A 24,843-nucleotide genomic window follows, 5' to 3' on the forward strand; every position below is an offset into this window, starting at 1 on the left:
GCAGCTTGCGCGCCTGGAGGCCGCCATGTTGGGCAGGGGAGGAGCCTGAGACGGTCACGTGCGCGGAAGAAGGGGACGGAGCAGGCGCATCCTGGGCCGAGCGGTCCGAGAGCCGTGGGAGGCGCAGGCGCCTGCCGCGGGGTTTGTGGGTGGAGCTCTTTTTACATCTTTTTAGTGAAGTTGCAAAAGGAATGTGTGTGTTTTTATTATGAAAGAAAACGTTTCTCATCATTTTCAGCTAACACTTAACCAGCACTTACTACGTATCCTGCACCCTGCGAAGGTCTTTACATTCATAATTTCACAGTAAGGCGTGTGCACTGAACAAATGAATCGGGAATCTTTGTGTAGAAGTATGTGATAAAGGTTTATTCAAGGTTCCCAGGGTTTGCAAACAGAAAATACAACTAGGCAATACCCAGAGTGGTCTGAAAAAGAACAAAACGCTGAGGGTTCTTACAGTACAAAGTACATTCCTGAGAAGAATCAGTTGTGCATGCTTAGCCTCTGGGTTGATGAGATGGTAATCCTGTAGCGGATCCCTGGTCTGGATAATGACCTCAGGTGGTCTGGAGCTAGGACCATTCTCTCCTGAGTCCTTCAGGGGGGTAGGGAAATCAGAGTGTTATCCCGGGGTTTGCTGTAGATGCAGGCATCGACACAGCCTTTCCTTATATCTCAAACTCCTTGATTTTAACAGTTTAGTAGCCTGAGTATAGTGATTCCATTTTATTTCTTCGGTCTAGTCCTCAAGCACACTGTGAATGCTGCATGATTATAAATGAGATACGTATTTTTAAGCCCCTTTTGGCATGTGAAGAAAGCAAGGTAAGTGGCGGTCTGGCAGAGGTCACTCAGTTCCAAAGTCTGATTTCTTAACTACTATGCTCTAAATAAATCTGAAAAATAGATAAGGAGTTTTAAAAAAAAAGAATCTTATAATTTCATGCACTACCATTAGCATCTGGTGTTTTTCCCACCACTCTAATGTCATGTTGTTAAACATAATTGTGCAAACATGTGTGTGTCTCTGTGTGTACTGTATATATATTTTTTTCACATATTCATTCAGCAGATGTTTCTTGAGAGTCTACTATGGGCAGTACACTGTTCTGTGAACTGAACAACACTGCCAATAATAATAATTCTTTTTGGAAATATTTAGTCTGAGGTGCTAACATCTTAGATAGCCAAGGAGAGATGTTATGTAGACAATTGCATACATACCTACTTAGAACTCACTGTAGAGGTCGGGGCTGGAGGTGTGAATTAAATACCTTATCTGCACTTTACTGAGAATGCAAAATACTTAAAGCCATGGAATTGGATGAGGTCACCCAGGGAGAGAGTGATGAAAAGGAGAATGAAGAAGAGGAGAAGACCCAAGTTTAATTTGGGTCCAACTTATTAGCAGTGGCCAGAAGGTGCCTGGAAAAGAGCCAGTGAGACAGAAACGGACTACTCTCGACATGGGAACAGAGCCAGTGGCTGACTGTACTGAAAGCTGAGGATAGAGAACTAGCTGCTGGATCCAACAAGGTGAAGGTGACCTTGACAGATACAGTCCAGTGTGGAGGCAAGGAAACAAAATATGCGTGGATTGAGGAGGAATTAGGTGAAGTAAAGTAGACATTACACTTAACATTTCAGCATCAGCATTTTCTATATCAACCCAGGGTTGTAAATATTTTTAATGGCCCCATAGCATTTATGGATTTTATTTTTTAATAATAAATATAGAATTAGCCAATGATTGGCTAGATTCCAGTAGGCTAATTGGCTTTTTTTTTTCTTCCTTTAGTTGGTTCTTCTCTTTTTATGTCACACATTTCTCAAGGAAGTCTTAGAAAGCTGTAGAGCTTCTCAGAAAAATGCAAATAAGCTTATTCATACTAGAATGTACAGATTATTTGAGAAGTTAGAAGTTTGAAGTTACCTGAAGGTAAGAGCGCCCACTCTAAGCAATGGTCCCAACCTACTGCCAAAATCACTCCCAGATAATTGTGTTCTTTTCCTTCTCTGTTATTTATTCTTGGTGGCGTGGAGTTAACTGGACAATAAGGAATGGAGAGAAAAATCAAGGACACTAAAAGAATTGACACAAGTTACGTATTACGTTATTGCTCATTAAATGACTCTCATACATTGACAATACTGGTTGAACAATTTATCAATATAACATGGTGGTTAAAAGCATGGATGCTGGAACCAGATTGCCTGGGTTTGAACCCTTGCTCTACCATTTATGAGTGGTGTGATCTTGGGGAAGTGACTTACCTCTCTGATCATCATTTCCTCATATGTGAAATGAAGCTAACAAAAGTACCTACCTCATAGGAGGCTGTTGTGCTTGGCATATAAACTAACAGATGCAAAGTGCTTACAATGGTGCCAGGTACCATAACTGCACCTTTCACAAAGTACTTAATCTTGCTAAGACCCAACTTTCTGATCTATTAAATGGAGGTGATAATAACACTAGTCTTTCAAGGTACTGTGTTGGCATATAGAGCATGGAATAAATGTTTGCTGAATGGATAGATAAATGCCCATTTATTCTCTACTATCTGGCCACCTGACAAGTTCTTTAAGGGCAGAAATCATGTGCATCTTCAACTTTGTATCACCAGTGCATCCCTTGAACTTGAGTTTTTATAAATGTGTGTTAGTCCTTTGTCTAACCCTGACAAACTCAAGAGTAACATAACTCCTGTACTGGATGTGGGTTGTGCCACATGATTTTAAAGTTCTCTCCCAAAGCTGAGTTTCTGAGATTCTGTGGAATAGCCAACGCAGCCATGAAAAGCACCACTGTTTAGGACATCTCCTTGTCCCCAGCTTTTGCCCTCTGTTCTAAGTCCTTGAATACCCAACACCATCTTGTTTCCTTCTTCCACTATGGTTCTGCCTGCTCCACCCATTCCAGCCAGAAAACACACATATAGTTCCTTGATTTCTTCCTTATTAAGCTTGATCAGGGATACCTGGAAGTTTGCTTTTTAATATTTGTTTCCTTAATGCCTAATACACTGCAGTTTCAAGTTCAGGGGACTATACGAGCACTTGAGAAGTTTACCCAGCCTAGACTTGGAAGTGAATCCATAGAAGGCTCTGGGTAGATGTGACATCTAAGCTGAGGCCTGGAAGATGAATAGAAGTTATCCAGGCAAGGGAAAAGCTTGAACATGGATGCTGTTATCTAGGTGAGGGAACAGTATAAGAACGAACAGTGTAACGTTCAAAATGGTTGAGTACAAATTTGGTCATTTTTAGTTCCTAATCCAAAGCCACAACCTGTGAAGTTATCACTGGGCTTCAGTGTCACCCTTAGCATCTCTGAGCTAATGAAAAGGAAAACATAAGGGAGAGAGTGAAACTGAGAGTTGGAGAGAGCCTTGGTTCCTTATCTGTAAAAGTGGTTACAAGAGTAACACAAGGCTGTTGAAAGATTAGGATGTTGTAGGTGATGGGAAGGGGACAGCTCTGCCTGGGGCATGGTCTTGTCTAGAAAGGGGCTCAAGGAGGGCAGTATATCAAACCAGAGATGATCCTGACTCAACACAAGGGCCCAAGGAAGTGAGATCTCAGCCCAACAGGGGGAGTGACGCAAAAGAGAAAAGAGAGTGCACGGAGGAGGATATTTTAGTAACTTTTAATCATGGGAGCAAGATAAGCTGATCCAAAGATCATTTCTTTCTTGAGAGAACTCTGTACTGCTCACAGGTGTGTGTAGAGCGGGAGGCAGCAAGAGCATGGAGCTTGGATGCAGAAGAACCAGGTGGGTCCCAGTTCTACAGTTTTCCACATCTTGATTGATAACTGGACTAGTGACTTCATTTCTAAGCCTCAGTTTTATCATCTTTAAAATAGGCATAATAACCAAGTCTACCTTTTCATTTATTGGGTGATAAGGAGATCCTTTGAGATCAAGTAGGTCAGAGTTTCTTATAACTATACAGAGCTCTGTAAACATTAATTATTATTCTTTTTCAATTATGTGACCGCTTTTCAGCACTGGGATCACTGAGCATCCAGTCTCCTTTTTCTTATTTAAAGCCCACGCATCAGAGACGTTAGACTAGAAATTACAAATTAGTGGGCCTCACAAGCCTGAGGTGGCTTACTGATACATTGTGTTTATCAACCAGTATTCTTTACATATTTAAATTTGTTAAAAATCTGGAGATTTCAAGTGAAAATTCAGATTTCCAGTTTCTCTGAAAAACAGAAAAATAAAAACTCCACCACACTGGGGCCACATTGGGAAAAGCAACAACTGACTGGAGTTGAGCAGCGGTGGCCCCTTTGCCTCTGTCCACACCACTCCCTGCTGCCCTACCCCCGGCCCGACGGTTGATTTAAGGTCTCCACCTGGACCCTGTAGGCATTTCAGTTTGTAGCCACTGCATTAGATTTTCCCTCGACCATGAGGCTATTCTTTTAAAAAAAAAATTGTTTTTTCCTTATTGATTTTAGAGAGATAGTAAGGGAGAGGGAGAGAGAAACATCAATGAGAGAGAACATTGATTGGCTGCCTCCTGCATGCCCCCCACTGGGGATCGGGCCCACAACTTGGGCATGTGCCCTGACCGGAAATCGAACCAGCGATCTTTTGGTGCATGAGTCAATGCTCAACCACTGAGGCACACCAGCTGGGCCACAAGGCTATTCTTTTTGTTAAATTTATTGGAGTGACATTGATTAATAACATTATATAAGTTTTAAGTGTACAATTCTATAATACATCCTCTGTATATTGCATTGTATGATGTTCATCACCCAAAATCTGTTCTCCTTTCATCACCATATATTTGACCCCCTTTACCCATTCCCCTTCCTCTCTGGTAACCTCTTTCTTCCTCCCTTCCCCTTGGTAACCACCATACACCTGTCTGTGTCTGTGAGTTTGTTTGTTTGTTGTTTTCTCATTTACATCCCATATATGAGTGAAGTCATAGGGTTCCTCACTTTTTCGGTCTGACTAACTTCACTTAGCATGACACTCTCAAGATCCATCTATGGCTGTCTTAGACAGGATCTAGAAAGACAACACCCTGCTTTTGAATCATTGGGGCTGTAAGAGGAAGTAGGGCCAGAATCTCATTAACACTTCAAACCAAGGAAATTTGGATCTGTGGAAATCAACGTGAGTCAGAAGGAGATGTCAGTGCCTCAGAACACCAGCAAAAAAAATTTTTTTTTCATCTACTCACTCAGTGAACCTTTATTGATCAGGCTCTGATCTAAGGGCTATAAACAAATTCCCTGCCTTCATGTGGCTCTTATTCTAGTGTGGGAAGATAAAAAATAAACATGTAAACCTATAGACAATTAGATGGTGATAAGTGCTCTGGAGATTTTCTTTCCTAATGATTCCTTGTGTAAAACAGCCCTGATGGCACACTAATCAGATTATCTGGATGAAGATAATTAATATTAATGAAGCCTTTTATTTAGGCTTCAAAGACTGAAGCGTCTATCATCGCCTCTGATCCTTATGGCAGCCCTGTGAGGTAAGCAGGGTAGATTTAATTTTCATCATATTATAGATGAAGAAATGAGATAACCCCAGAGACGATAAATGACTTAGCCAAGGTCATGCATCTTTCCTTACTGGTGACAGACTTTCTAATTCTACATTCAAAGGACTTGTTGCCATGTGTGTTCTCCCAGATGATGAATAGCTGACACTTTATAGCTCTGACCACGTACCAGATAACATTCCAAGTGCTTTACGTATAATGACTCATTTACTCTTCCTGTAAAGTAAATTCTATTATCCCCATTTACTGATGGCAAAACTGAGGAACAGAGAGACTAAGTAACTTGCCCAAAGTCACTCGGTCTCAGAAAGCAGTCAGAGCTGGAACCCAAACATACGCAGGCTGTACCCAGATCTGCGCTCCTAGCCACCGCGCCATGCTACCTCTCCAGGTAGGATTTTGAAGCAATTTTATGATCCCGGTAGCTCATGAGTGCACTTCAAGGGTCTTTGAGATGAAGTTCAGATACCTTACTGCTCCTAGACTCTCACAAGCCCTTTCGTCCATGGGTATGGCCACTTGATCTTATTATCTATTTATATGATGTAATCAAAATTTGATTTTTAGACCATTCCCCCGGGCAGGGTTGCATGTGTGATCCAGGCACAGTTCCAGTGTGTCTCCCTGAGAAAACTAAGGGTTCAGCCAGGGATAGGTGTGTGACCCTGGTCAGCCTAATGAACGTTGTGCCTAGGACTTCTACTTGAACTCTTGGGAAACAGACATCCTCTTCCACTCAATGACCAATACGATGGAGCATAAGCTGGTGGCCAGCTTGCCCCTTGAGAGTATTTGCGTGAGAATGAAACGAAGGTAGACAAAAGTGGAACCTAGTGATGGAGAGCATCAAGTTCCTAGTGACAAATTTGGGGCATCTAGATCTAGCTGGGTCTGTTCTTGGACTTTTCAATAACACAAGCCAAAAACTTCCCTTGTGTTTAAGCAAGTCTGAGTCAGATTTCTATTGCTTGCAACCTAGAACAGTTTTCCTAATTAAAAATTGTTCTGCTTAATACAGGCCTAATTCCTGCTTTGCCTGAGAGCTAAACTGTATCAGTTATCTCTTGCCACAGTAGAGCTGCACAGGAAACAGCCACAGTGGCGTGCAGCAAGTCTGGTTGGCTGGGTGGTTCTCCTGTTCTGGGTGGGCCTTGGCTGATCTTTTTTTTTTTTTTTTTTTAATTAATCAGTCACTCATAATTCACTTTGCCAACCTAGCAAGTCACAAATGCCAAAGTCAGAGGCAAATGCTATTCATCTTCCCTTGTTTTCATTTTGAACACATAAGCACTTAGCTATTAAGTTGTTAAAGTTAGAAATTTATTTTTCACCTACTTCACAAGCATTTATTTACCCAGCTGTTAGAAAAAACAACAACAGCAAAAACGTTGTTGTTACCCAAACGATGCTGCTTCAGATATCTCAGAGTGGTGACATAGTATAATAAATGGGGAGTTCAATTTTAAATTAATCTGTCTTTTCTAATGGCCAAATCCTGTAATGAATCTGGTGTGAAAAATGCAAGAAATAAGAATGATTGCGTTTTACAACTGGAAGGATCCCCGTGGGCCTTGGCTGATCTTGGCTGGGCTCATTCAAGCATCTGCGGTCTGCTGACCAACTGGTTGAGGACTGGCTGATCCAACATGGCCTTGACTTGGGTGACTCGGCTACATGGCTCTGTTCCCTGTGGTCTCTCATCATCCCACAGGCTAGCCTGGGCTTTCCTCATGGCAAGGGAGAGAGCCTGGAAGAGTGCAAGGCCTCGGCTCAGAACTGTCACAGGTCACACCACCAAAGCAAGTCGCAAGAACAGCCCATGTTCCTTTCATTTTGAGCCTCCGGAGAGATGGCTATGGTGCAGGTGCCTGAGGGGATTGTGGATGGTGGTGAGCTGAAAGTGAGCAAAAATGAGCGAAAGGGATACCTGAGAGCTGAGGAGGACATGGTGGAGCAGGAGGCCAAGCAGAAGGAGCTCAGTGAGAAACAGCTAAGCCAGGCTCCTGTCACCAGACCACTGACAATGATGTGGGTGCTGAGGAGCGAGCCTGGACCCAAACCAGTACTTCAAGACCTGCAGCCAAGCAGTCCACCAAATGAAGGACCCATAACCACACGAGTTCCATACAGATGTCTCGCTCACTCACTTCATCCAAGAATACTGTCACCTGAAGCCCGGAGACCACCCCAGTGACATCCACTACCTTTAAGGTGGCAGTTATTTTTCTAGATAGGCTCCATGCCAAAAGAACTTCTAAAGGGATGCTCATCTTCTATGACCTTTGAGGAGAAGGGACCAAGTTGCAAGTCATGGCCAATTCCAGGAATTATAAATCAGAAGAAGAATTTATTCATGTCACTAGCAAACTGCATCGGGAAGGTATATTTGGAGTTCAGGGAATTCTGGGAAAACCAAGAATGGTGAGCTGCGCATCATTCCCTATGAGATCACACTGCTGTCTCCTTGCTTGCCTGTGTTACGTCATCTTCACTTTGGCCTCAAAGACAAGGAAACCATATCGTCAGAGATACTTGGACTTGATCCTGAATGACTTTGTGAGGTAAAAATTTGTCATCTGCTCTAAGATCATCACTTATGTAAGAAGTGTCCTGGATGAGTAGGGATTCCTAGAGGTTGAAACTCCCATGATGAACATCATCCCAGGGGGAGCCGGGGCCGAGCCTTTGCTCACGTACCACAATGAGCTGGACGTGAATTTATATGAGAATTGTTCCAGAACTCTACCATAAGATGCTGGTGGTTGGTGGCATTGACTGGGTTTATGAAATTGGATGCCAGTTCCAGAAGGAAGGAACTGATTTGACTCACAAGCAAGTTCACCACCTGTGAGTTCTACATGGTGTCTGCAGACTATCACAATCTCACGGAAATCACAGAGAAGATGATTTCAGGGATGCAAAGCACATTGCAGGTGGTCGCACGGTCACCCACCATCCCAGAGGGCAAGCCTGCGAGGTTGACTTCACCCCCTCCTTCTGGGAAAAGCAGCATGGTAGAAGAGCTTGAGAATGCCCTGCGGGTGAAGCCACCAAGAAGCTAACCTCTTTGAAACAGAAGACACTTGCAGAATTCCTGATATCTCTGTGACAAAAGCCATTGAACGCCTTGATAAGCTTATTGGGGAGTTCCTGGAAGTGAGCAATCCTACATTTATCTGTGACCACCCACAGATAGCGAGCCCTTTGGCAAAATGGCACTGCTCTGAAGAGGGTCTGACTGAGTGCTTAGAGCTATTTGTCTCGAAGAAGGAAATACGCAATGCCTACACTGAGCTGCACGACCCCCATGAGGCAGTGGCAGCTTTTTGAGGGACAGGCCAAGGCCACTGGTGATGATGAGAACCGCTGCCCGACCTGGAACTCGGGCGCCCTCCGCCGCTGGCTGGGGCACAGGCGCCGACCGAGCCGCGTGCTTCTCACAGACTCCAGTAACATCAAGGACGTACTTCTGTCTCCTGCCATGAAACCCGAAGACGAGAAGGAAAATGTAGAAACCGTGGATACGTTGGAAAGCACAACAGTTGACTTTTCTGTCTAGAAAATAATAATTGCAAGTCACACAACTCAGACATCTTTGCACCTCTGCAAAAGATCGAGGACCGCAAGGGAACGCTTGTGTGTTGCTATCTGTTTGACTGTTGCAGTTCAGTCACCAGAGAGAGAAAAGGAATTAAGAATTCTTCTTTTACATCTTGTTATCAAATAAATTGTCTCAAAGAAAAAAAAAAAAAAAAAAGAACAGCTTATATTCAAGGGGTGGGAAAATGTTCTCTTGATGGGAAGAACTGCAAATTCCCATAACTACAGGGAGGAGTGGAAAATCAGTCTACCACATTCATCCTTGTTCCTTTTATAGAACAATGCTGGTAAAGAGATAAAATAAGCAGATGGATACTGGAACATAACCAGGTGCTCACCGAAGGAAGCAAATTCCTTTGGTGCATGAAGCAGGGTATGATGCTACATTGTCTTTATGTCACTCACTTAACATGAGTGATTTTTCTTTAACTTGGAATAGATACAGAAACTCTATTCTGAAGGGTTTAAAGGTCATCTTGTCCAAGAGTTAAATGTGGTCCATCCTCCACATTTTTCAGAGGAACAAACCAGCCCCCAAAGCTAGAAAACTTCCCCAGGGCCAAGCCGAGGCAGATCGGGACCCGTACCTGGTGGCTCCCAGTGCAGCAGGTGGTCATTGTCGTGTGCTGTAGCCTTCCCTCGCCAAGGCTGCATATAGCAGAGGCCATGTGCTTGAACTTGAGAGTCAGTCAGCCTGGGTTCTAATCCTGGACTTACCACTTTTGAGCTATGAGACTTTGGACAAATTATTTAACCCCTGTGTGGATGATGGGTAGTGATGTTTCCTTCTTGGAGGTGTTGTGAGAATTAGGTGAGAGGAGACAGATAAAGCACATAGTAAGTGTTGAATAAATTTTAGGTATCATTGTCTCTTAAAACATGACATTTTTCTATTTGGCTTGTTCCTGCCTGCATTTAGTCTGGGTTTAGGAGTTTGGGGGAACTGAAGATATCATAACTCCTAAAATTTAGATTTCAGGATTAAAATAATCTTTTAAAATTAGGCTGGAATGCCCAGCTGGTGTGGCTCAGTGGTTGAGCGTCAACCCATGCACCAAGAGGTCGTTGGTTCAATTCCCAGTCAGGGCACATGCCCAGGTTGTGGGCCAAATCCCCAGTGGGGGACATGCAGGAGGTGGCCAATTGATGTCTTCTCTCATTGATGTTTCTCTCTCTCTCTCCCTCTCCCTGCTCTCTCTAAAATCAACAAAGAAAAACATTTTTTTTTTTTAAATAAAATGAGGCTGGATTACAATTCCATGTTTTTTTTATAAGAAGAGATGCTTGTAGCCTAGTTCATCTATGTATTTACTAATAAACCTTTACTGAGGCTATTCTCAAAGTTGGGCAGTTGTATTAATTTGCTATTGCTATAATATGTTACCATGAACTTGGTGGCTTACAGCAACATGCGTTCTGGAGGTCCGAAGTCTAAAATGGGTCAGCTGGGCTCCGTTCTTTCTGGAGGCCCTGGGGGACCGTCTGTTTCCTTACTTTTTCTGGCTTCTAGAGGATGCCAGCATTCCCTGGCTCCTGGCCAACGTCGCTCCAACCTCTGCTTCCATCATCACATCGCATCCCCTTCTCTCCCTCTGCTTCCGTTGTCTCATTGCTTCCTCTGACCCTCGTGTCTCCTCTTTCAAACCTCTCCACGTGGCATGTGCATCCTTACAACAATGAGCAGTCCGACTTCTCACGTGGAGACTCCAGGGTCCTAAAGTCAGACTCTTCAAGGCCATTTTTGAACTGCCCTTAGAACTCACATAGCTTTATTTCCACCATATTTCACTGGTCAAAGCAGTCCTAAGCCTACCCAGATTCTAGGGGAAAGGACATAGATAATGTCTTGATGGAAATAATTATAAGGAATTTGCAGTTACATTTTTTAAATGCCCATATGGGAGGAAGGAAGGAAGGAAGGAAGGAAGGAAGGCCATATAAAGGCCGACATCTTGTCAAGGGTAGACTCATGAAAGGGCAGCCTGGTAAGCTGCACAGGCTTCAGTAGTCACCATATCTCAGGTCCCAGAGGATCACTTGGTGGTGAACTCCTGCCAGCTCAGGGACCAAGGCTGTTTGCACACCCTCCGTGCCCTGCCCTGGATGCCCCTTGTGCACACCCTGCCAGCCCAGCTCTCCCCAGCCACTGCTGCAGCGCCAGCCGCGTCCCTCACCCCAGGGGCACAGACGCTCTGCTCTGGGGCTACTCTCACTCCACGGGAAGAAATGCGCTTTGAGTTTCACACACACAAACACACAGATATGAGAGACTTGGCATCTCCTGGGGCAACTTAGTTGCTGTAGGATGGGAGCTGGTGGATAAATGTTTCTCTCTGCTGGCTGTTGGGCAGATGATTCTGACAGGGTGGCCAACTTGTCCTAGTTTTCCTGGGACTTTCTTGGCTTTCGCATGGAAAGTACCACATTGCAGGAACCCCCTAATTCTGAAAGGCCTTCTTCAAGACTCCTCATGGGGTCCCAGTGGGGTAAATCCCAGTCACCCAGAGTTTGATAACACACCTGTATTGCCTTTCCTTGCTTCCCTGGGCCATGTCCCAAAATAAAGTACCTCTTGTGCAGGCTCTGTTTTCTGTGGGGAACACAGCTGCCCTTTGGGCTGAGCAGCCACGAGCTTGCCTGTGCAGTGCTGAGTGCTCACAGCTTCGGAAAACTGAAGAGGCCGAGGAAGTGAATCAGGGCCCCAAGCAGCCAAACCATCACCTTCCTGCTGTTGTTACAAAGTTCATGTGGAAGATATGGCACTGTTCTAAGGTGTCATCATGAACTGTCCATTGTAAGGCTTGATTGCTTAAACAGCACGGTGTTAGTAAGGATTACAACACGGGCAGTCTGGAGACTTACGTTTTAGTCCCACTTCTAGTATTTAAAATTTTATATGACCTTTGTCATTTTCCTCTTCCTTGGGCCTCAGTTGCCCATCTGTAGAATGAGGAGATTTGACTTGTCCTATCATAGGCAGATGGTAGAGGCTGGAGGAGGCTCTAAAGGCACAGCGGCTAAGGAAAAGGGCTGAGGGTTCACTCTGCATCAGTAGTTGAGTACGTGTCGCGGAAAGATTTTCTGAGGGTCATGGTGGGCCATGAAGAACTCCTAACTCATTTCCCTAACATCCTTGAGACTTTACAATTAGTGCCAAGTCCTCTTTCCACAGTGCCAAGTAAACAAGATCTCAAGGCTGAGAATATTTGCCTTTGAGCTTTAAAAAAGATCTCCATAACTGAAGAACTCGAGGCTGTGACCATCAAGGCCCAGTCGAACATCCAGTTGACAGTGTGCTGGAGCAGCTAGTAAGAGTTAGATTGCTAAACATTCAGGAAATCTGCAAGCCAGACAACCGTTGGTATCTTGAAACCCATGTCTTATCAATATGTGAGTGTTGACAACATAGAAATTGGCAAATGCTACAAAATGGGGTTCTCTCTGTCCCTCCAAGCTGGTTTACCAGCATATCCCTGCATTCAACTTTGAACACTGGTATCTTTTTATCCAGGACTGTGGATAAATTAAATATGTGCATTTAAAAAAAAATTATTTTTTTTCCTCCCTACCTTTTGGTTTTAGATGCGAAGAGCAGAGTCATTAAAACTGGTCTTTCTTTCTCCCTCAACAGTGGCTTTCCTTACAGACTCTCTGCATCTGAAAGGTGCAAATTCCCGCAGAGGTCTTGGCAGGACTCCACATGCCCAATGCAGGTTCTGACGGGGCCGGGCCCTGCCAGGAAACTCAGAGCCACATCAAGGTGTCACGCTGCTCTTTCAAGGGAGTTTGTCCTCATGAATTGCCTATTTGGGGGCTTTGGGCAATTCTTTAAGGATTTGGAGAGCCTGGTTAGAATCCTTGCTCTGCTACTTTATAGCTCTGTGACTGGGCAAGGTTCTAAACCCAGTTGAACTTTCTTATATATACAATGGATAATGCATACCTGAGAAGTTTACCATGAAGCTGAGGACTTTAAGCATCAGGACACCTCACTAGTATGGGCCCCTCATCAGGGGTCTTTAGGTATACTGTATTTCTAATTTTGTAATTAAAAGACCCCTGCTCCCACCCCGAAGTGTATAATCTTCAGAGCGTCGTACAACTTGGATTGGCTCCTGCGTGTGAGCACGAACCACATAGTGTGTAAATCACTCAGCCCGGTGTCTCGTCCATTCTAAGAGCTTCATGAGCATTTTTGTTGTAATGCAGGAACTTCTCCTCCATCAGCACACCTCCCGCCTACTTTCCCTCCTCTCCCTACATGTCAGCACTCTTCCATGTTTTGTTCAGAGTTCAGTTCTCTTCCACCTATAACGCTGGCTCCGTGCCAATAATTCTCCACTTGCCACTTTGCCAAACGTATCCCACGAGGTACAGCATGCAGTGCCCTACTGCGTCCATTTTAATGATGGGAAAACAAAGTCTAGCAATTACATTCTTCACAGAAGAGACGTGGCGGCAGGGAGAGATTATAAATAACTTGCTCGAAGCTCCTCAGTGTGACGGGAATCAAAGTCATATTAATACTTAACAAAACAGGACAGGAAAACAGGACAATTGAGGCAACGTTGTGATGCTTTGCCAGTTGTTAAAATAAGAGGCCCACTGTTGGTGGACCGTGACGTAGAGATGCTTCCCATAAGAGCATGTGTATTTCATCAAAGGTCTCTAAGTCACTCTAATAATGGGCTTTTACCTTAAGCAGAGAGAACATAAGCCACGTTTAATCTTAAAAGAGGCACGAAGGTGTAACAAGAATCGCAAACACTGTCTTTACTCAGGGCGAGTGGGCCTGACCTGGTACCCCTTCCCTGAGCTACAAGAAGGGAACTCAGCTCAGGTGCAACTTAGGTGCAGCCATAATGACAGCGTGTGTGTGTGCACGGGTGCCATGAGGGGAAGAGCTGGCACTTTCTAGCATGTCGTGCGGGAAACCGTCCTGTCAAGTGGAGAGAGTGGCCATTGAGATCAGATGAGTCTGGTTTAACCCTGGCTCTGCTTTGTACTGGGTCTATGATGTAGATTATTCACATAACCTCCTTGAACCTCAAGTTTCCTCATCTGTAAAATGGAAACAATTTTGCGAATCTTGCAAAATTGCTGAAACATAGCAAGCACTTAATAATGTTAATTTAGCTCTGGCTGGTTTGCTCAGTGGTTAGAGTGTCTGCCTGTGGACCAGAGTCATGGGTTCGGTTCCCGCTAAGGGCACGTACCTTGGTTGCAGCTTGTCCCCTGCCCCGGTTGGGGTTGTGTGGGTGGCAACCAGTCGATGTGTTTCTCTCACATCGATGTTTCTCTGTCTCTCTTCCTCCATCTCTCCCTCCCCCTCTATCTGAAGATAAATACAAAAATGTCCTCGAGTGAGGATAAAATAATAATAATAATAATAATAATAATGGTAATTTAATTTAATTACCTCTTTCTGAAAGCATAAACCCTAAGTGCAATTTTGATACTCTCAAAAACTGTTTATGTAGTTTTTCGGGAGCTTGTATTATTTTAGTAGTTGCAACATTTTATTACAAAATTCTTATTACAAAAGCATACCTTTTTTTTAGCATGAAAATTAAAATATTTAGATAAGCAAAAAGAAAATATTATACATAATTTTAATATGTAGTTGTAGCTCCTGTCAACACCCTTGGGTGTATCCTTCCAAGATACTTTTATGCCGATGAATACTTATTAAACTATAATTATATAATGCATATTATTTTATAATCTGCTTTGTAAAAATACAATAGGTCATTATTATGGGAAACCCTTGGGAAACTCTTTCATGACAAGGCCAGGTAACAATTTTATATTGTCACAGGAAGCAGTTGAGATTAACATACTATGAAAACTGTCTATTGTTGGGAAGTAAGTTATACCAAACTTTTAGTGCCCTTTGCCCAGAGAAAGGCCACTGAGCAGCTACAAGGAAAGAAAACAAGTAACATCTACGAATGCCCTTCTTGAAGTCGCTTCGTTTAGAAATCATGCTTGTTTACTTTTAACAATTGTGTATAAAATAGAAAAAAACTGATCCCTTTGCATTCAAAACAAGCTAAAAAGACATTTGTGTTTAGATATTGTCTTATTTGGGCTGTTAGAATAGAATACCGTAGACTGAGTCGCTTAAACAACAGACACTTATTTTCTCAGTTCTGGAGGATGGAAGTCCAAGGTCAGGGTGCCAGCAGGTCTGGTCCCTTGTAGAGCTCTGTCCTGGTTTGCAGGTGGCTGCCTTCCAGCCGTGTCCTTAAATAGGGGCGGGGGGAGCTCTGGCTCATCCTCTTCTTGTAAGGACATCCATCCCATCTCGGGGGCTCCACCCTCGCGACCTCATCTCAGTTTAATAACCTCTAGAGGCCCAGCTCCTAATAACATCACATTGGGGGTTAGGGCTTCACCATGTACATTTTAGAAAGGGGACACAAACATTCAGATCATAACAGATATCTGCCCTCAAGGAGATAATAAAAGGGGTGGGGGGACACCTCTACCCTCTATGATCCATCTCTTTGGAAAAAAATAACTGGACTGACTCAGACTGAAAACGAGGCTACTGAGTGGATGGTTGAGAACTCTCACCCGTCTGAGAAATAGAAGCAGTACAGGTACTGTTTATATATCACTTAGTGAAGCACGTCGTAGGGAACCAAGGTAGAGTGGTGCCCCTTGGTCCATCTGCTATTTCTTGTTTCCTCAGTATCCTTTTTATTGAAACAAACAAGAATCAAAATAAAGTCTGGAAGAGGGTATCAATGGGGAAAAAAAGGAGAAACATCTGTAACAAAAATAAATTAATAAAAAAAAATAAAGTCTGGACAAGAGAGGGGCTAAATCCCTAATTTGGGCAAGACTTAGACTAATATTGACTTATCTTTACATAACATAATGTTTGTAAATACGCACTTGCATAACACGCAGTTGTTTGCATAATATACAGTTGTGCCAATTTTTTTATCAATTTTTCAAATGGAGACAGTGATAAAGAGAGGGATCCAACTATTTATATATATATATAAAAAAGCACACTCCAGGGATTGCCTCATTATTCCACAAATATTGTTTGAGCTCCTACTGTGTTCCAGGCACTCGTTTATGTGCTAGGGATGCCGTGGTAAACAACAGGCAAGGTTTCTCTTCCCATGCAACGGACAGCCTGCTACTTGCTGATGTAAGAGAGGTTCGTTTATAAACGTAGGCTGATGACTCGAAGATTCCCATGCTTCAGAAGCAAGGTGAAGGAAGCCGCAACATAAACAAGGACTGTCTTTCCGGAGTGTCAATTTCACTTGAAGATTTAAGGAAGAAGGAACATCACCGTTAAAAATTAAAACAAATATTAAATGTTGTATGGAATTGAAGCCTGAATTTTTAATGAAATCATAGAAGAAACATGAGGCCACACAAATAGTTCTTGTTTGCAGCATCTGTTCACAGCTACACCCCCAGACCCCATGGACGTGAGAGCTGGCCCCCCTCTGCACATTAAGGGCATTTTGGTGGGGCTGTTTGAGGATTGCTCTCGAGTTTACATCTCCTTTGCAGACTTGTTGGGAGAGTTAGATGTGGACCATGTAAGATGTCTAACACTGGGCTGTTACTTAGAAAATTTTCCATATGTTATTTTTTTGTCCTGCCCTCATTTCCCACCACAGTTGTGTAAAAAATCCATGGGCTTCGGAGTCAACACACTAGATCTTAAACACGGGCTCATCACTTGTTTGTTGAGGGCATGCATCTCTGTCTTATTTCATGTATTAGGATGGCTCTGCCCTGGGGTAGGGTACCTATCGATTTCTGTTTTAGAGCTCTGGCCCATTTCAAACTTAGATTTAGAAAAATGAGAAAGAGAGACAGAGGCAGAGACAGTGAGAGATTTATTTATTTATTTATTTATTTATTTATTTATTTATTTAAATCCTCACCCGAGGACACTTTTTCCATTTTTTGTTCAGATAGAGTGGGGGAGAGAGAGAGAGAGAGAGAGAGAGAGAAACACCGATGCAGAAGGGACACATTGAATAGTTGCCACCCGCATGACCCAACCAGGGCCGGGGACAAACTGCAACCGAGGTACGTGCCCTTAGCGGGAACCGAACCCGGGTCTCTCTGGACTGCAGGCCGATGCTCTAACCACTGAGCCAAACTGGCCAGGGCAAGAGAGAGAGAGACTTAATGATTGATTATGTTGAGAAGGAAAAATGTAGAATGTTTACATACCGGAATATCTGAGCTATATTGTGAGAAGAGGCCAATATGAGCAGGAGACTAGTCTGTCTTGTGAATGCTTCTCTCAGGTGGAGAACAAAAGGGCTGCTTCCTCCACCCCTTCCACCTAAGCACAGGACCTGAGCTCCTTCTCGCCCTGGGGGAAACTGGATGGCCCCAATTTTCTAGTTGTCTGAGTCATATGCTAGAAAGAATGAATGAAGCCTTAAGGTAGGACGGAGGGGCAAGGAGACGGACAAGACCTTGGGAAAAGGAGGAGAGACCGTGTCCAGGGGAAAGGAATTCCCTGAGGCCCAGCGAACAAGGGTGGGGAATGGACGGTGGATGACTCAGCGGAAAATCTAGTGCATGCTTGGTGGAGGGACGTCCTTCCCACAGCGTCCAGGTAAAGAACACAGTGAAGTCACACATCGGATGGTGATGCTACAGCCCTCCCTCTCCCCTCTCATTTCTCTTCTTAATCTCTAGAGCAACGGTTCTCAACCTGTGGGTCGCGACCCCTTTGGGGGTCGAACCACCCTTTCACAGGGGTCGCCTAAGACATAACAGTAGCAAAATTACAGTTATGAAGTAGGAACGAAAATAATTTTATGGTTGGGGGTCACCACAACGTGAGGAGCTGTATTAAAGGGTCATGGCATTAGGAAGGTTGGGAACCACTGCAAAGGTTTAAGACATATGCACTGAGAATACTATGCTGCTACTCTCCCCACCTGCTAACTACCTGTCTATCGCTATGACTGATTTACTGATTGAGCTGAATTTGGTGGCATAAAAGGACGTCTGGCCAACTCCACATTCTGGTCAATTCGGCAGTACTCATGGTGGCCCTGATCATGCTTTCCTCTACCTGGAACGTTTTCTTACCCTCCTTTCCTTGGTGAACCCTTACTAGTCACTCGAAAGCCATATTGAGGCATCATCTCTAGGAAACCTTTCTAGATCCTTCCTCGAACTTCCATATGTTATCTCTACCCTATGGCTGTGTTTGTATGTTAGAATATCTACTGGTCGGCTCCTTGGAGGCAGGAGAATGATCTTAGTCATCTTTTCATTCCCAGGATCCAGTGCAGGACCTTCCAAATAAATAGTAGCTGTTATGGTTATTGTATTTATTACACCTTTTATCTTTGGCCAAAATGATAGTACAAGCACCTTCAGTTATGGGTTTTCCCAGGTTCCCTGGGAAGCAGCCTCTGAGATGGAGCTTTATGTGCAGGAAATGTGTGGGGAGGGCTCTCAGGGTTAATACCTCGAGAGTAATAAATGAAGCAGTTTGTAGCAGAGGAAGAAGCTGGGCTACGAGGCTTCCGTAATGAAGGCCTAAGTCAATCCTACAGGGACCTCTGGAGCAGAGATGGCACAGCAGAGTTGTCCTGAATTAGAGCAAGGGACCAAGCCTTTCCACCACCTTGTCAACCAGCCAAAGCATGCGTTGCGTCTGAGAAGAGGGCATGCTCTTGGACGAAGAGGTTCTCTTCTGCTGAGGGTGGTGTGACCATTAGCCGTCCCAGCTCCGCAGCCGAGGGAATGGGTGCTTCAGTCCTGGAGGGGAGATGAGTGGTGTACCCCAGTGTCCGTCCCACTTCACACCTGGTGCTACTTGCATCCACCTGCTGCATATAACCGGGCTGTCCCGGGTGGCAGATATGAGCACAGTCTTCCCTAAAAGGTCTACACCTACCCCAACATGGGTGAAGAGACGACATTCAGGTTTATATTTCAGTCTTTTGTCAGCGTGGTGAGCATGAGTTTTGTTTAAGTAGGTTTCTGAACTTCAAATCTGAGGACCAGACATAGAGTCTTAGAGAACCTGTCAAGATATTTAGACGCATTTATGACACTCTCCATTCAGCTCTCTCTCTGTAAATAAGACATTCATTGAGTAATAGAAATTTCTTAGAAATGTAGTCATCTACAGAGAAACGTTAAAATGAATATATAAAAAAATGAGGTTTCAAGTTTAATTATTTCACCCCCTGAACATCAGACTTAGTCTGGGAACCCGCCTTTACCCCTTACCCTGAGAGTAAGTTGCAAACTCCTGCCTGAGCAGCATGTGGCCTCTCCTTCACTGATCACTCTCTTTAGAAGTAAAAGTTTTAAAATCTGGTAACCAAAACAAAGTGAAACCTTGTGAATTTAGGAATGTGACCTATGAGGAGAGAGAAGCAAAGAGGATTAAACCAAGTTTCTGTGCTGAAGTCTTTAGTGAGATTAGAGTTGGTGCAGTTTTCTTTGACCTTAAATCCCAGCCATATTCTGAAGACAGGGTGGGGCCACTGCCCAAAATAACCGGCTCATTGTTTGACCATCGGGTATAAAGTAATCTAATATATTTTTGTAAATATCACAGATCTTCTAGCCTTACATGGGACTCTTCTGGTTGAATTGTGTCTCTTTAAAATATATATATATATGTTGAATATGTTGAAGTCCTAACCCCCAGTACCTCATAATGTGACACTATTTGGAGATAGGTCTTCACAGAAGTGATCAAGTCAAAGTGAGGTCACTACGGTGGCCCCTAATCCAATATGACTGATATCTCTGTAAAGAGTTTGGAAATTTGAAGACAGACACACATACGGAGAGAACATCAAATGCCCATGAAAATGTCCATCCACAAGCCAAGGACAGAGCCCTGGAACAGATCCTTCCCTCGGCCATCAGAAGGAACCACCCCTGCCAACACCTGGATTTTGGACTCCTAGCCTCACCTGCTCTGTGGTACTTGGTTACAGCAGCCCTAGCAAACTAGTACACCTACCTACATGGACTCTTTCCCATTCCCCACAGGGGCAGTTACAAGCTGTATGGGATGGTCTTTTGGGAGGAGCTAGGAGAGAGACCTTAAGTGAAACCAACTCAAGATTAAGGAAAAAGTGCAAATTTATTATAAGGGCAGATGATTATCTTAGAAACCCAAGGGCAAAGATGTTTGCTGGACCACGGGGATAAAATGGAAATATGGACTCATTTATGATCAGAGCTGATCATATCTCTGCAGATGGACTGGCTTTGCATCTCCAGACTTTGGATCAGGACAGACAGATAGGTTTCCAAGTTTACATAGTTTAGTTCTAGTTATCTGGAGACTGACAAAAATCTCATGATAGCAGACTAGGGGGAAAGATGCTGACTCAGTTGCAGTAACTAGTTTTATTCCAGTGATCCTTGCCTCAGACCAGTCGCACACCAGCTTTGCTGCTGAAAGCATCCTCTGTATCCATGTGGGCAGGAAGGGAAAGAGGCCAGTTAGTTTCCTCGAGGCTGGTTTCCCAGTGGTGCTACAACAAATTACTACTGACTGAGAGGCTTAAAACAACAGAAATTCATTTTCTCACTGTTCTGGAGGCTAGACATCCCAAACCAAGGGCCACGCTCTCTCTGAAGGCTCAAGGATCCTTCCTTATCTCTTTGCTTCTGTGGGTTGCTGGCAATCCTTGGTATTCTTTGGTTTGTAGCTGCGTCACTCCACTCTCTGCCTTTTCCTTCACATGGCGTTCTCCTCTTTATCCACATTTTCCTCTCTTTTTTTTTAAAAAGCATTTTTATTTTATTTTTTTTTATCCTCACCCGAGGACATTTTTGCATTCATCCTCAGATAGAACGGGAGGGAGAGAGGGAGGAAGAGAGAGAGAAACATCAATGTGAGAGAGACACATCGAGTGATTGCCACCCACACAACCCCAACCAGGGCCGGGGACAAACTGCAACCAAGGTACGTGCCCTTAGCGGGAACCGAACCTGGGACTCTGGTCTGCGGGCCGATGCTCTATCCACTGAGCCAAACCGGTCCGGGCAAATTTTTCTCTCTTTATAAGGATACCAGTTAGTGGATTAAGTATGAACTCTTCTTAAGCTGAATACATCTGCAAAGACCCTATTTCCAAATAAGATCACATTTACAGGTACCAGGGCTTAGGACTTGAATATATCTGTTTGGAGGACACATTTCAACCCACAGTAGATGGGCAATCCAATTGGTATCTACTACACAAACTTCTAATACTTTTACTAGTACCCTCCCTTTTTTGGCTTTTCTACCTCCTGAGATCAACCAGAAACCTTCCTGAGACAACAGCTTAATGTTTCAACCCGCTGACTGTTGTCATGTGTACCAGTCACTTCTACCTTCCTTCCTCTTATCTTGGGAGTAGCGTCTGGACAGGGTTGTCAGATAAAGTGCAGGACCCACAGTTTAGTTTGAATTTTGGCTAAACAATGAATACTTCTTTATTTAAGTATGTTCCAAATATTGCATGGGAGTCTTGAGTTTTAATTTGCTAAATCTGCCAAAGCTAGTCCTGCACCTACTTTAAAGATCTGGATGTGCTTTAGATAAAAGCATGTGTTCTCTAGTTGTCACCACCACAACATATCTACACCTGACCTGTTTTATTTAGGTAAGTTACTTGCCTGGCACTGTAGGTGTTTCAGTTCACCACATCTATTCTAGAGTTGGATGCTAGTTAGAAGGTGAAAGTCAAGTGGAAGATGACCCAGAGACTGAACTAAGGTAAAAATATAGAGATGGCGAGAAGAAGGGTGGATTTGACACCCATCAGAATGCAAACAGAAACTAGAGTCTGTTTGAATGACTCTAGTTTCAGCACCGGGGCTTCCAAATGCAGCCAGAGACTGAGAAAGGAATACAGGAGGAAGGAGGTTATGGAGGAAGGTGGCATCTTTGTGCTTAGACATATTGGGATATGGGTGTCTTTCAGATGCCTGGCTGTGAGGTACTCAGGAAAGAGGTAGGGACTGCAGGTATACATTTAGAACTATATGCATGTGGGTAATAGCTGAGATATAAAAGTAGTCGTGTTTTCCTAAAGAGAAACTATAGTATCAGAAGAAAAAATCCTGTGGAACTTGAGTATTTAAAATGAACAGCAGAAGGAATCCAGCAAGGAAACAAACACAGTTAGGAAGCAGATGAAGCAGAGTCAGCAGTTTGGGCTGGGCTCAGTGGGTGGTTCTTCTGTTGGCCTAACCCGGGCTTCCTGCATCTGCCATCAGCAGCTGGTCAGTGAGGCGCCCTGCTTCTGCGAGTGCTTATAAGCATCTGGTTGTGTCACATTTTCCAGTGGCCAAAGCACATTTTAAGAGTAGGTGACAATAGAATGAAACCTTGGAGTAGCTGGACAAGAGAAAGGGGAGTAGAGAAGAATAAGGCCATTCTCGGAAGGTACCCAGTTACGAAATTTCAGTAGGAGCGTGTTCCCTATACGTTATCAAAGATAAGGCTTTGTTTGAACGAAGGTCTTTACTTATTAACTATTACTTTTTTTCCTATATGGTTTCCTCACATAATACAATGATAAATGGGCAGGTTTGTGCATTGTATGACATAACAAAATAATGCGCTGGAACCTACATATTCATCGACAGGGCACTGGCCAAATATGTTTTTTAACCAGCATAAAATGGAATACTATGCAACTGTGCAGAGAATGAGAAAACTCTTATATACCGATATGGAGGAATCTCAAAAACACGGTGACGTGGAGAAAGCAAAGTGCAGAGGGGTAGCAGTAGTATGTTGTGGATTTGGGTACGAAGAAGAGATGTGTACTGGTATTCGTTTGTGTATACAGAAAAACAGTCTCTGGAGCAAGGAGTTGGTCTGGATGAAGGGGGCACGGGTGGGAGGGAGACTTTATTATCATCATTTCTAGACCTTTAGATTCTTTAACTGGGTGAACATATAATATAGAGTCTATTTGAAATATGAAATAAATAGAAGGAAGGAAGAAATGAAGGGAAATGTAGAGGAAAGGAAAAGAAAAGAAAGGGAAGGAAAGGAAAGGAGAAAGGAAAGGAGAGAAAGAGGCATGCGGAGCTCCCTCTAGGCTCTGCCTCAGGGCACTAACAAGGCCGTTTGGCTCAGGGCATGAAATTCAAGAGCATCTCAGAATTTCATCTCCAAATGAGACTTTATCCACATTCACAAAGCCTACATTCACCTATAGCTTTAAGCTTGTGTCCTATTACTAAATGGCATCTGCTGTAGTATATTTTAAATTACTATTTTTATAAATACTTTAAGTACCTTTCAAATAGCACACTTTGTTCTCCATATCACGTTCTGTCTACAATTTAAGTAGTTAAATGATTAACTTGTAAATATGTAAGAAAACCTGCACATAAATCATGTGTTTCCTTGATTATTTATTTATTTTTTGCTTCTGTATACAGGTGGGAGCCCCCAGCAGCAGTAAGGACCGGACTCCATTCCCTGTGGCTCTGTGTTCGCTTTATCCTGTTTGGGGGCAATGAGTGTACTCAGGAAGACAGTCTGGGGCCTTCTGTAAGTTAAATACATGATTCTTCTTCATAGGAAGACCTCAAAACCCAGGCCTGGTTCATACATTTTTATTATGGGTTGGCATGTGAAGGTGTGTTTTTCCAAGCTATTGTTTAGTTTGAGCTGTGAGTTTTTCTTTCTAATTCAGTTGAAAGAGACTGTCTATTTTTTTTATTTTTTATTTTTTTATCCTCACCCGAGGACATTTTTTCATTTTTTGTTCAGAGTGGGAGGGAGAGAGAGAGAGAGAGAGAGAGAGAGAGAGAGAGAGAGAGAGAGAGAAACATCGACGTGAAAGGGACACATCGAGTGGTTGCCACCTACACGACCCAACCAGGGCCAGGGACATACTGCAACCGAGGTACGTGCCCTTAGCGGGAACCGAACCCAGGCCTCTCTGGACTGCAGGCTGACGCTCTAACCGCTAAGCAAAACCGGCCAGGGCGAGACCATCTATTTTTAATTTCTGTGGCACTAACTAGATAGAAAAGAGTCCAGAAGTTCAGGCTGTGCTACCTTCCCAGGAGGTGGGTGTGTGTTTACTAGAACACACATGGCTGGCTGTATGCTCAAGCATCTCTTCGTAAGAAGAGTACAGCACACATTGGTCCTGTGAGGCAGTGCGGTCAGTGGTTAGGAACGCTGACGTCAGAGCCAGATTCCTGGGCTTGAATTCAGCTTCACTGTCGCTCAGTCTTGGGCAAGTGCATTCATCTTTAGGAGTCTCTTTTTTTCCCCCCATTTGTACAGTGGGTGTATAAAATAACTGTTCCTGTCAATAATTATATCTATTTCATAGAGTTGTTGTAAGGGTAAGAAAATGTAGTGATCTTAGGCACTTTGAACGGCTCCCAGCTTGTATAGAAACTATGTAAGTGTTAGCTATTGTCACTCTGTTAGACTCCTAACAGGTCACACAGAACTGGCAGTTTCCTAAGTGCCACTTTTAGTTCATTCTTTATTGGAACAACACCTGATATCCTGGATGCCTAGATATGTCAGGCACTGTGCTAGGCTCTGGGCAACTAAGAAAATGCGCATTTTCCATTTTTTTAAAAAAGAAAAACAGATTATTCACGTCTTCTCAGGAACCTCTGTGACTGGGATTGTGGAGTTTTCTTTATCTGCAGCAGGATTCCTGGGAGTATCACCGTGCTCTGT

The 24,843-nt window shown here is 43.6% G+C and overlaps 1 pseudogene; it reads left to right on the forward strand.

Moving 5' to 3' along the window:
- The first annotated feature begins 7,392 nt into the window (after positions 1-7,392).
- Positions 7,393-9,102, forward strand: LOC118624539 (annotated as a pseudogene).
- The last annotated feature ends 15,741 nt before the right edge of the window (positions 9,103-24,843 follow it).

The sequence above is a fragment of the Molossus molossus genome, unplaced genomic scaffold, assembly GCF_014108415.1.
Source record: "Molossus molossus isolate mMolMol1 unplaced genomic scaffold, mMolMol1.p scaffold_m16_p_10, whole genome shotgun sequence".
Taxonomy (NCBI): domain Eukaryota; kingdom Metazoa; phylum Chordata; class Mammalia; order Chiroptera; family Molossidae; genus Molossus; species Molossus molossus.